General features: G+C 36.6%; 1 non-coding gene across 1 annotated transcript; it reads left to right on the forward strand.

Annotated features, from left to right (window-relative positions):
- The first annotated feature begins 4,738 nt into the window (after nucleotides 1-4,738).
- On the forward strand, nucleotides 4,739-4,845 carry LOC128292074 (small nucleolar RNA R71). The gene has a single exon (XR_008282059.1). It is a non-coding gene; the product is annotated as a small nucleolar RNA R71 (small nucleolar RNA).
- Nucleotides 4,846-11,359: the final 6,514 nt, after the last annotated feature.

Consider the following 11,359-nt stretch of genomic DNA (forward strand, 5'->3'; position numbering starts at 1 on the left):
TGGCATCGTCAACACCCAAGACATCTACTTCTTATGGTGCATGTCGCAAGGGCACGTCATCGACCTTGCCTATTTCATCGCCCTCTCGATTCAACACCAAATAGAGCGGCATAGGAAGGGGGTCATCTCCATTGGCCTCTACGTGACTTGACTGGTGCGACACTTCGGGCTTCTCAACACTGCGGCCCAAGAATCATCCCTTACCCTTATCGGCCAGATGTCTCCACAAGGCATCTCGAGCATGCTTAGCATGAGGATGATCAAGAGGCACCGAGGAACCTACCCTCCCCAGTATCGTCTCCCTCAATCTACTGAGGAGGAGGCCTACGAGGACATTCCTGATGATGTCCCCCCTCAGCACGAGGACCCACCGACTCAGCCACCACCACCCTCTCGTCCAGTTCATGCGGCGACTTCATATGCTGACATCTCTGAGCACCTCACTAGATTCGAGCAGCAGTGTTTTCAACGATTTGACAACATTGATGCTACTCTACAGCAGATCTATCAGCAACTTCACATCTCATCGCCAGTCCCACCTCGCGAACCATCGAGCGATGAAGATGTTTAAAAATATTTATTTATTATTTTATGTTTTTAATTTTTATTGAAACTACTTTTTATTTTTATTAGATTCTAGAAATTTTATTTTTAATTATTAATTTCGGTTATTTCTTTTTGAGTAATTATTCCCCCTAATATCCCCTAAAAATTTCCTAATTTTATCACAGTTATATAGAGCTCTTAAGCTCATCGTCATATAGGAACTAAAACTCCACCGGGAAAGGTTCTCCACGACTGTCATGTCCTGATCGACCACGACCATAGCTACCACTAGATATAATATTCTTTTGGCACAGGACTTATGGACTAATGAACCTTTACGACCACCGGAGTATCCTCCTCCACCTCAAACCGATTACTCTCCAAAACTCTAGTTCGAGGAATTCATCATACAAGAAGTTTCACTTCTCTCTCTATCTTATTTTTATACTTTAATATCTATCGTTGTACATTAAGGTCAATGTATGTCTTAAGTGGGGGGGGGGCATTCATTTCCTTATAAAAAAAATCCCTAAATGACTGCCTTGTTCTCTTAAAAAGCTCTCATATCATATTTAGGATAAATTTTAATTGATTTATGATTTTGATTGATATATCTTGAATTAAAACATAGGCATTTATGCATTGATTGTTTAAACTTTAAGAATTAGAGAATCAAGCATGATGAGTTGATTTTTAAGAATTCAAAATCTTAGGCTGTTTCCCCAAAGTTTAGGTATTACTTTGAATTGGAATTCACAAGTTTTTAACATCAAAAATCCATAATTTTTGTGATATTTTTCAGCCTTTTGAGCATCTATTAATTCTTTCATGCTCACTTTTATTATTGTTTTGAGTGCGTCAGTATTGAACTGTTATTCTAGAACTTGCTTGATTATGCATGTCGATACCACACCATTTGATTTGATATGTCAAAATGATTAAGGCACTTAGGATTAACCCACTCATGCCATGAAAAGACTACCTTCACGATTAACCCCTAGTAAACCCCCTTGAGCCTAACAAGCCATTTCTTGTATTACCCTTAATATTAACCTTTAACGCATTATTGTTGAAATCCCCTAAATTAATCCCTATTTTTATCGAGATTGAGTTGAATGGATTACTTAGCTATGTTTTGTTCTTAATAGTTAGTCTATATTATTTAAATTTTTCTTAAAAAAATAAAAAAATAAAAAAACTATGTATACATATCTGTAATTTCATATTCTGAGAAGAAGCTCTGTTGTACGTAAGTAATGATTAACTATTTTTCTGTTAGGTAATTTTTCAATTCAATCTCGATTCTAACCCTTTCTTTCAGCTTGTGACCACACCCCCTAACCAAGCCTCATTAAAACCCTCTAAAGACCTTTTGATTGATGTATCATCTTAAATTATAGTGGTGGAGATTTGATTTTCATGCAAGCCTATGGTAATGACTTTTCATTATTGACTATTGAGTGCTTCATTTATTGTCCTTAAACACCTTGAGTGATTTGAGTGAATCTTTAGTGAGGATGTGAAACTCTGTGATATTCTGAATCAAAGGTAATTACTTAGATGAGGGGAGACACCTATGTTTGCATGATTAAATACTAAACTTGGAATGTTTGGAACTTTTATGTTCTTTTAGTTGAATTCTCAATGTATGATTACTTATGGATTAATGTGAGATATTATTGATAGAAATTATAAGTTGAGAAGAATTTATTTTGATTGTGAACTGAGAATTTTTTTTGAGGACAAGCAAATGCTTAAGTGTAGGGGTATTTTATAAACCATAAATTATTCATATTTTTACCCCATGTTTAATGCATTTTATGGATGATTTCTCATTAGAATTGGTGAATTCAATGCTCTTAATGCTTTAATTTCATGTTTTATACTTAGAAGAGCATAGGAGAGCAAAAAGGAACGAGAAACGGGCCAAAGTACGAAATCAACACGGCCTGGACCTCCTCACACGGGTAGACCACAGGGCCGTGTCAATTTGGCAGGCTCGAACACGGCCTGAAGTAATTGAACACGGGCGTGTGCCACGGGCGTGTGCCACGGGCGTGTCCCTGTCAAGCCCAAGTTGAGTCCAATTCAGAAAAGACCAATTTTGAGGGCTTTTAGGCATTCCAAAGCCTATAAATACACCCTAGAGGAGGAGGAAAATGGAGACAGAGAATAGAAGGCAAGGAATTACTCCAAGGAAGCCGATTGATCCATCTCAGAAGCCGGATTCATCATCAAGACTAAAGATCTCTCCTCAATTTACCTTCAGGAGTTTTGGGTTTTCTTTATGTTTTATATTCTTTATTCTTCTGAGATGTTTTCTTATTTAGTTATGAAATAAAACCCCTAAATACCTAAGGGGAATGAAACCTAAGATGAATCTTGTTATTATTTTCTAAATCGTATGATAAATATTTAACTTGTTCTTAATTATGTGTTCTTAATTCTTGTTTTAATATCCCAGGATACTAATTCAAGAAAACCTCTTATTCAGAGGAGGAATAGACCCTATCTAAGAGTACATTTGTCATAATTAAACGGAGTTGATTGCGCGCCTAGACATGGGGTGACAAGATTTTGCCGGATTAGGGTGAAACCTAATAAAGGGATCCATAGATCGAGTTAATGCAGCCCTAGAGTGTTAATTAGAGAAAAGTCTCGGTTATTTAATCTAGGGATTAGACGTTATTAGTCTTGAATAGGGATAATAACATAACTTAGGGATCTCTACGAAACAAGTTGAATGAATAAATCGTCCAATTCGGAGCCAGAATAACAAGTAAAGTCTAGGTGGATTTTTCCTTAGGTATTGTCTTAAGTCAATCAATTTTTCCCAAAAGTAATTCTCCAATTCTTTTCTCTGTGAGTTCTTAGTTTAGATAATTAGTCAATTAAAATAAAACCTCTTTATTCTTAGGCTAAATAATAAAAAGACAGTCATTACTAGTACTTTTAGTTCCTTGGGGTTCGACAATCCAGTCTTGCTAAAACTATACTATTATTCGATAAGTACACTTGCCTACATCGCGATAATAGTTAGTTCAAGAATGAGTAATTATAAATATTTAAAACCTATCATGAAATCACGCGATCATAGTTTATTCTGTAGAATAGCTGAGCAAACTGCGTTTAGCTTCACATGCAAAGCCTCGTCCAACTTCCGCTTATTTGCTAAAATCTCCTTTAAAAATTTCATTGCGTTTGGCATCTGCGATAGTGCTTCAATAAATGGTAAGTTAATATGTAATTTTTTTAAGAGTTTAAGGAATTTACCAAATTGTTCATCTGAGTGGTCTTTCCATGTCGCATTAAGGTATGGCACACGAGGTTTGTATTCTGTACTTATCGGTTTCTGCTCATTGTGGTCTACCTCATCTTTACCTTTGCTTATCTCAGTTTCTTGCCTTGGTTCTGGTTCAAGTGTGACTAACCCTTCCTCATCTTGACTAGTAATCGCGTTGAGTTGCTCCCTTGGGTTAGATTCTGTGTTGTTTGGCAAGCTACCTTGTGGTTATTTAGAAATCAACTTGGCAAGCTGTCCAATCTGAGTTTCAAAGCCCTTGGATTGATGCTTATTGATTCTTGAGTGCTATCTCGGTATTTTGAAAACGGGTTTCTGACATCGAGATGAATTTGGTTAGCATCTCCTCAAGGTTCGGCTTCTTTTCTTACTGGTAAGGTGGTTGTTGAAAACCCAGAGGATGTTGTGGCCTTTGATTTCATTGATTGGCCCACGAGAAATTGGGATGGTTCCTCCAACCTACATTATAAGTGTTACTATATGGGTTATTTTGGGATCTAGAGTTATTGTTACCCATATATTGGATTTGTTCCTCCTCGATGCTAGGGTTGAAGGGTTGATATTCTGTGTATGCTCCACCTCCATTCGAATTGCACCTCATCACTGGATGTACCTGAGTAGAACCACACAAACCGTCAATCTTTTTATTTAAGAGTTCTACTTGGTTAGATAGCGTAGTAACCGTGTCGAGGTTGAAAACACCGACTATTTTCGTCGGCTTTGTTCTCATAACTTGCCACTGATAGTTATTCAGTGACATCTTCTCAATAAATTCGTAAGCTATCTCAGGTGTTTTTATTATTGATAGTTCCTCTAGCAGCTGCATCAATCATCTGCCGAGTCGAAGGATTCAGGTCATTATGGAACGTTTGAATCTGTAGCCAAAGCGGTAACCCATAGTGAGGGCACCTTCTCAAAAGGTCCTTGTATCTCTCTCATGTATCGTAGAGTGTTTCTAAATCCATCTGCACAAAAGAAGAGATATCGTTACGTAATTTGGCTGTTTTAGCCGGTGGAAAATATTTTAATAAAAATTTTTCGGTCATTTGTTCCCAAGAGTGATTGACCCTCGTGGTAACGAGTTCAACCACTGTTTAGCCTTATTCCTTAATGAAAAGGGAAACAACCAAAGACGGATGGCGTCATAAAAAATGCCATTAATTTTAAAGATATCGCAAAATTCTAGGAAATTTACCAAGTGAGCATTGGGATCCTCATCCTAAAACCATCAAACTGAACAAACTGTTGTATCATTTGAATTGTGTTAGGTTTCAGTTCAAAATAATTTGCAGCAATAGCTGGTCTAACTATAGTTGACTCAATTCCTGTTAAATTAGGTTTAGCATAATCATACATAGTACGTGGAACAGGATTCTGATTAACAACAATCGCAGGAGGTAGCGAATTTTCTTGGTTTTCAACCATCTCCTCTGTTGGGGTTTCAATATTGCCCTCTTGCTCGTTCTCTGTGTAACTTAAGCTTCGCCTTATTTCTCTTTGGTTTTCGTGAACTATGCGATCGATCTCACTATAAAAAAGAAATAGTTGTGACGGGTTTCTTCTAGTCATAAACCATAAGAACCTGCCAGAAAAAGGGAAACAAAGAATTAGTAATAAAAATTAGAAATAAATTTAAATTGCAGTAAAAGTAAACGGCTAAAGTAATAAAAATCGAGTGTTCCTAATATCTTAGTTCCCCGACAACGGTGCCAAAAACTTGATATGTGATATTCGTGACAGGTTTTAAAAATTTATAATGAATCGTTCTGGAAACTAACTATTATCACGATGAAGGCAACTGTACCTATCGAGCAGTAGTATAGCTTTAGCAAGACCGGATTGGTGAACCCAAAGGAACTAAAAGTACTAGTAATGACTGTCTTTTTATTATCTAGCCTAGGAATAATGGGGTTTGTTTTAACTAACTAATTAACTAAACTAAGAATTCACAGGAAATAGAATTAGGGAATTACTTTTGGAAAAATGATTGAATTAAGACAATACCTAAGGAAAAATCCACCTAGACTTCACTTGTTATTTGACTCTGAATCGGACGATTTATTCATTTGACTTGATTCGTAGAAATCCCTAATTTATATTATTATCCCTCTCGAGACTAACAACGTCTAACCCTAGGTTGAATAATTGAAATATCTTTCTAAATAACTCCCTAGGGTTGCATTAACTCGATCTATGGATCCCCTTATTAGGTTTCACCCTAATCCGACAAAATCTTGTCACCCTATCTCTAGGCGCGCAACCAAATCCGCTTAATTATGACAAATGTACTCTTAGATAGGGTCTATTCCTCCTCTGAATAAGAGCTTAACTTGAATCAATATCCTGGAATATCAAAACAAGAATTAAGAACACATAATTAAGAACAAGTCAAATATTTATCATACAATTGAGATAATAATAACAAGATCTGTCTTAGGTTTCATTTTCCTTAGGTGTTTAGGGGTTTTAGTTCATAACTAAAAAGGTAAATATCTTAGAAGAATAATGAATACAAAACATAAAGAAAAACCCAAAACTCTTGAAGGGAAATTGAGGGGAGATCTTCAGTCTTGATGATGAATCCGGCTTCTGAGATGTATCAATTGGCTTTCCTTGAGCAGTTCCCTGCTTCCTTCTCTGTGTGTCCTTTTTCCTCCTTCTCTATGGTGTATTTAAAGGCTTTAGAATGCCTAATAACCCTCAAAATTGGCCTTTTCTGAATTGGACTTAACTTGGGCTCGACAGGGACATGCCCGTGTGTGATTACTTTAGGCCGTGGTCAAGCCTGTTAAATAGGCCCGGCCGTGTGGTCCACCAGTGTGAGTTGTGTTTCGATTCTGCCAAATTGACACGACCGTGTGGTCTACCCGTGTGAGGAGGTCCAGACCGTGTTGATTTCGTATGTTGGCCCATTTTCTCCGTTTTTGGCCCGTTTCTCGTTCTTTTCACTCTCCTATGCTCACTTAAGTATAAAACATGAAATTAAGGCATTAGGGGCATCGAATTCACCAATTTTAAGGAAAAATCATCCATAAAATATGCTAAGCATGGGATAGAAATATGTATAAATTACGATTTACCACGATTGTAACCCTCTTTTTCAGCCTTTAGCCACACCTTTAACCCAAGCCCCACTACAACCGTTTTAAAGACCTTTTGATTTGTGTATCATCTCATTTATAGTGGTGGAGATTTGATTTTCATGCAAGCATCTGGTAATAACTTTTCATGTTTGACTATTAAGTGCTTAATTATTGAACTTTAAACACTTTGAGTGATTTGAGTGAATCTTTAGTGAGGATGTCAATCCTTGTCGATTTGGAATTAAAGGTAATTACTTAGATAAAGGGGGATACCAATGATTTTATGATTAAAATGCTCAACTTGGATTGTGTGAAACTTTAATGTTCTTTTAGTTAAACTCTCAATATATGATTACTTATGGTTTACTTTGAAACATCGATATGTGATATTCATGACAGCTTTTAAAAATTTATAATTAATCATTCTTGAAACTAACTATTATCACGATGAAGGCAAGTGTGCCTATCAAACAGTAGTATAGCTTTAGCAAGACCAGATTGTTGAACCCGAAGGAGCCAAGAGTACTTGTAATTACTTTCTTTTTATTATCTAGCCTAAAATTAAGGGATTTGTTTATCTAAACTAATTAACTAATCTAAGAGTGCACAGAGAGAAATTGGGGAAATTTTTTTGGGAAAACTCGATTGATTAAGACAATACCCAAGGAAAAATCCACCTAGACTTCACTTGTTATTTGACTCTGAATCAGACGATTTATTCATTTGACTTGATCCGTAGAAATCCCTAAGTTATATTATTATCTCTCTCCAGACTAATGACGTCTAACACTAGGTTGATTAATTGAAATATATTTCTAATTAACACTTAGTGTTGCATTAACTCGATCTATGGACTCACTTATTAGGTTTCACCCTAATCCGACAAAATCTTCTCGCCCTATCTCTAGGCGTGCAATCAACTCCGTTTAATGATGAAAAATTTACTCTTAGACAGGGACTTTTTCTCCTCTGAATAAGCGCATTAACTTGAATCAATATCCTGGGATACTAAAACATGAATTAAGAACACATAATTAAGAACAAGTCAAATATTTATCATACAATTCAGATAATAATAACAAGTTCCGTCTTAGGTTTCATTCCCCTTAGGTATTTGGGGGTTTTAGTTCATAATTATAAAAGAAAACATCTCAGAAGAATAATGAATACAAAACATAAAGAAAACCCAAAACCCCTGAATGGAAATTAAAGGGAGATCTTCATTCTTGACGATGAATCCAGCTTCTGATATGGATCAACCGGCTTCCCTTGAGTAATTCCTTGCCTCCTACTCCGTGTGTCCATTCTCAGTGCCTCCTCAGGTGTTTAAATAGGCTTTAGGATGCCTAAGAGCCCTCAAAAGTGGCCTTTTCCGAATAGGACTATATTTGGGCTCGACAGGGACACGCCCGTGTGACACGCCCGTGTGCGATTGCTCCAGACCGTGGTCAAGGCTGTTAAATAGGCACGGGCATGTCGTCTACCCATGTAAGTCATGCTTTGATCCTGCCAAATGGACACAGCCATGTGGCTTACCCGTGTGAGGAAGTCCAGGCCGTGTTGATTTCCAATGTGGGTCCATTTTCTCTGTTTACGGGCCGTTTCTCGCTCTTTTTAGTCTCCTATGCTCTCCTGAGTATAAAACATGAAATTAAAGAATTAGGAGCATCGAATTCAAAAAATCTAAGGAGAAACCATCCATAAATGTGCCAAGCATGGGATAAAAATATGTATAAATTATGGTTTATCAAATACCCTCACACTTAAGCGTTTGTTTTTCCTTAAGCAAATTCCTCAACTCACAATCAAAATAAATTCTTATCAATTTATAATCCCTATCAATAATATCTCAAAATAATCCATAAGTAATCATATATTGAAAATTCAACTAAAAGTACATCAAAGTTTCAAACATTCCAAGTTGATCATTTTATCACGAAAACATAGGTGTCCCCCCTTATCTAAGTAATCACCTTTGATAAAAATATCACAGAGTTTAACATCCTCACTAAAGATTCACTCAAATCACTTGAGGTGTTTAAGGACATCAAATAAAGCACTCATTAGTCAATATGAAAAGTTATTACCATAGGCTTGCATAAAAATCAAATCCCCACCACTATATATTGAGATGATACATCAATCAAAAAGGTCTTTAGAGGGTTGTAACGTGGCTTTGGTTAGGGGGTGTGGTCACAAGCTGAAAGAAAAGGTTAGAATTGAGATTGAATTGAAAAAAAAATCACCTAACTAGAAAAATAACTAATTATCAGTTGAATACAAATGAGCTTATTCTCAGAATATGGAATTAACACTTAAGCTCAAAAACGACGAATTACTACTAATATGTATGTAAGTATTTTTTTTAAGAACAAGGCAAATAACATAGAACTTAATTATTGCAACAAAGAATAAAACATAGCTAAGCAATTAATTCAAATCAAATCTCGACAAAAATAGGGATCAAATTAGGGGATTTCAACAATAATGGGTTATGGGTTAATATTGAGGCTTGTTAGGCTCAAAGGGGTTCACTAAGGGTTAATTATGAAGGTAGGCTTTTGTAGAGTGAGTGTGTTAAAACTAAGTGCCTTTATCATCTCGATATATCAAATCAAATGGTGTGGTCTTGACATGCATAATCAAGCAAGTTCTAGAATAGCAAATCAATACTGACGCACTCATAATAAAAATGAGCATGAAAGAAATAACATATGCTCTAAAGGCTTAAGATCTCACAAAAATTATGGCTTTTTGATGTTTAAACTTGTGAATTTCAACTCAACATAATATCTAAACTTGGGGAAACAACCTAAAAATTTTTAATTCTCAAAAATCAACTTATCATGCTTGATTCCCTAATGTCTTGAAGTTTAAATGATCAATGCATAAATGCCTATGTTTTAATTCAAGACAAATCAATAAAAATCATAACTTAATCAAAATTCATTCTAATAGTGGTATGAGAAGATCACATGAGAACAAGGCAAAATTCAGGGATTTCTGATGATATAAATAACCCCCCCACACTTAAGATGTACATTGTCCTCAATGTACAAAGTTAGATTCATGACGATATAGATATAAGATCATAAAATCGGGAGAGAAGTGAAACTTCCTGAATGATGAATGGACTCCTTGAATTAGAGTTATGGAGAATAATCAGCTAAGGCAATGATAAGATTAGAGGAGGATACTCCGGTGGTGGTAGGGGTTCATTAGTCCCTAAGTCCTGCGCCAAAAGAATATTATATCTGGTAGTAGCTATGGTCGTGGTCGAGCAGGACATTGCAATCATGGAGAACCTTTTCCAGTGGAGTTTTTAGTTCCTAAGTGATGATGAGCTTTGGAGCTCTTTATAACTGTGATAAAAGCATAATTACTCGTAAAGAAATAGCTGAATAAAAATTATAAAATCTTAGGATAAAATAGTATTAAAAGGAAATAAAAAGTAATTTCAAAATATAAAGATAAAAATAAAATAAATAATAGGTGTTTATAAAGAAATTGGGGCACACGGCCGTGGGGTAAGCCCGTGTGCCCTCATTTCAGCCCGTGTATTTTGTGGTTTTCGAAATTGGGCGCATTGGTGTACACAACCATGTTGCATGGCCATTTCAATCTTCGTTCGCTTTCCCCACGCCCGTGTATACAGGCGCACACCCGTGTTATTTTGATAGGCTCAACCACGATCGGTGGGCACGGTCGTGTTGCACGCCCGTGTTAATTTGGCAGGATTGCCCACGGCCATGTTACACGGCTGTGGCAACTTATCGGATCCCGTGTTGCGGGAATTTTTTTGCTCTATTTTCACACAGCCATATCGTACGACCGTGTTGCCTCCCGTGGTATGTGCACAGCCTACGACACACCCGTGTGCCTAGCCATGTGGTTTTGGAAATCCTGTGTTCAGTGACTCAGTTAGTGAATTAAATGTTAAAGACTAAAATTTAAAGAAGGTAACACCGTTAGTGCTCGGGTTTCCTCTTGAGAAGCGCTTATTTAAAGTTTAAGCTTGACTCTACCTTGTGGGTATATTTAGGTAACTTCGTGGAGTCGTAGCTCCTCTTTATCGTCTTTGAAATTCTCACCGTTATAAATTTTAAGACGATGTCCATTTACCTTAAAAGTACCTTGTGATGGATGACTTACCTCTACTGTGCCATATGGAAACACAGTTTGAACTATGAAAGGACCTGACCATTGTGATTTAAACTTTCCAGGAAACAATTTGAGCCTCTAGTTATATAACAAGACAAGATCTCCAACTTCAAATTGCCTTTGTTGCTTCAAACGGGCGTTGTGGCGGCTCTTCGTCGCTTCCTTGTATAGGCACAAATTTTCATATGCATTGGCTCGCCACTTATCTAACTCGTTCAACTGCATCAACCTGTTTTCACCTGCAAGTTTGGGGTCAAGGTTTGGAAAT

This window comes from Gossypium arboreum, chromosome 4 (assembly GCF_025698485.1).
Source record: "Gossypium arboreum isolate Shixiya-1 chromosome 4, ASM2569848v2, whole genome shotgun sequence".
In the NCBI taxonomy this organism is placed as follows: domain Eukaryota; kingdom Viridiplantae; phylum Streptophyta; class Magnoliopsida; order Malvales; family Malvaceae; genus Gossypium; species Gossypium arboreum.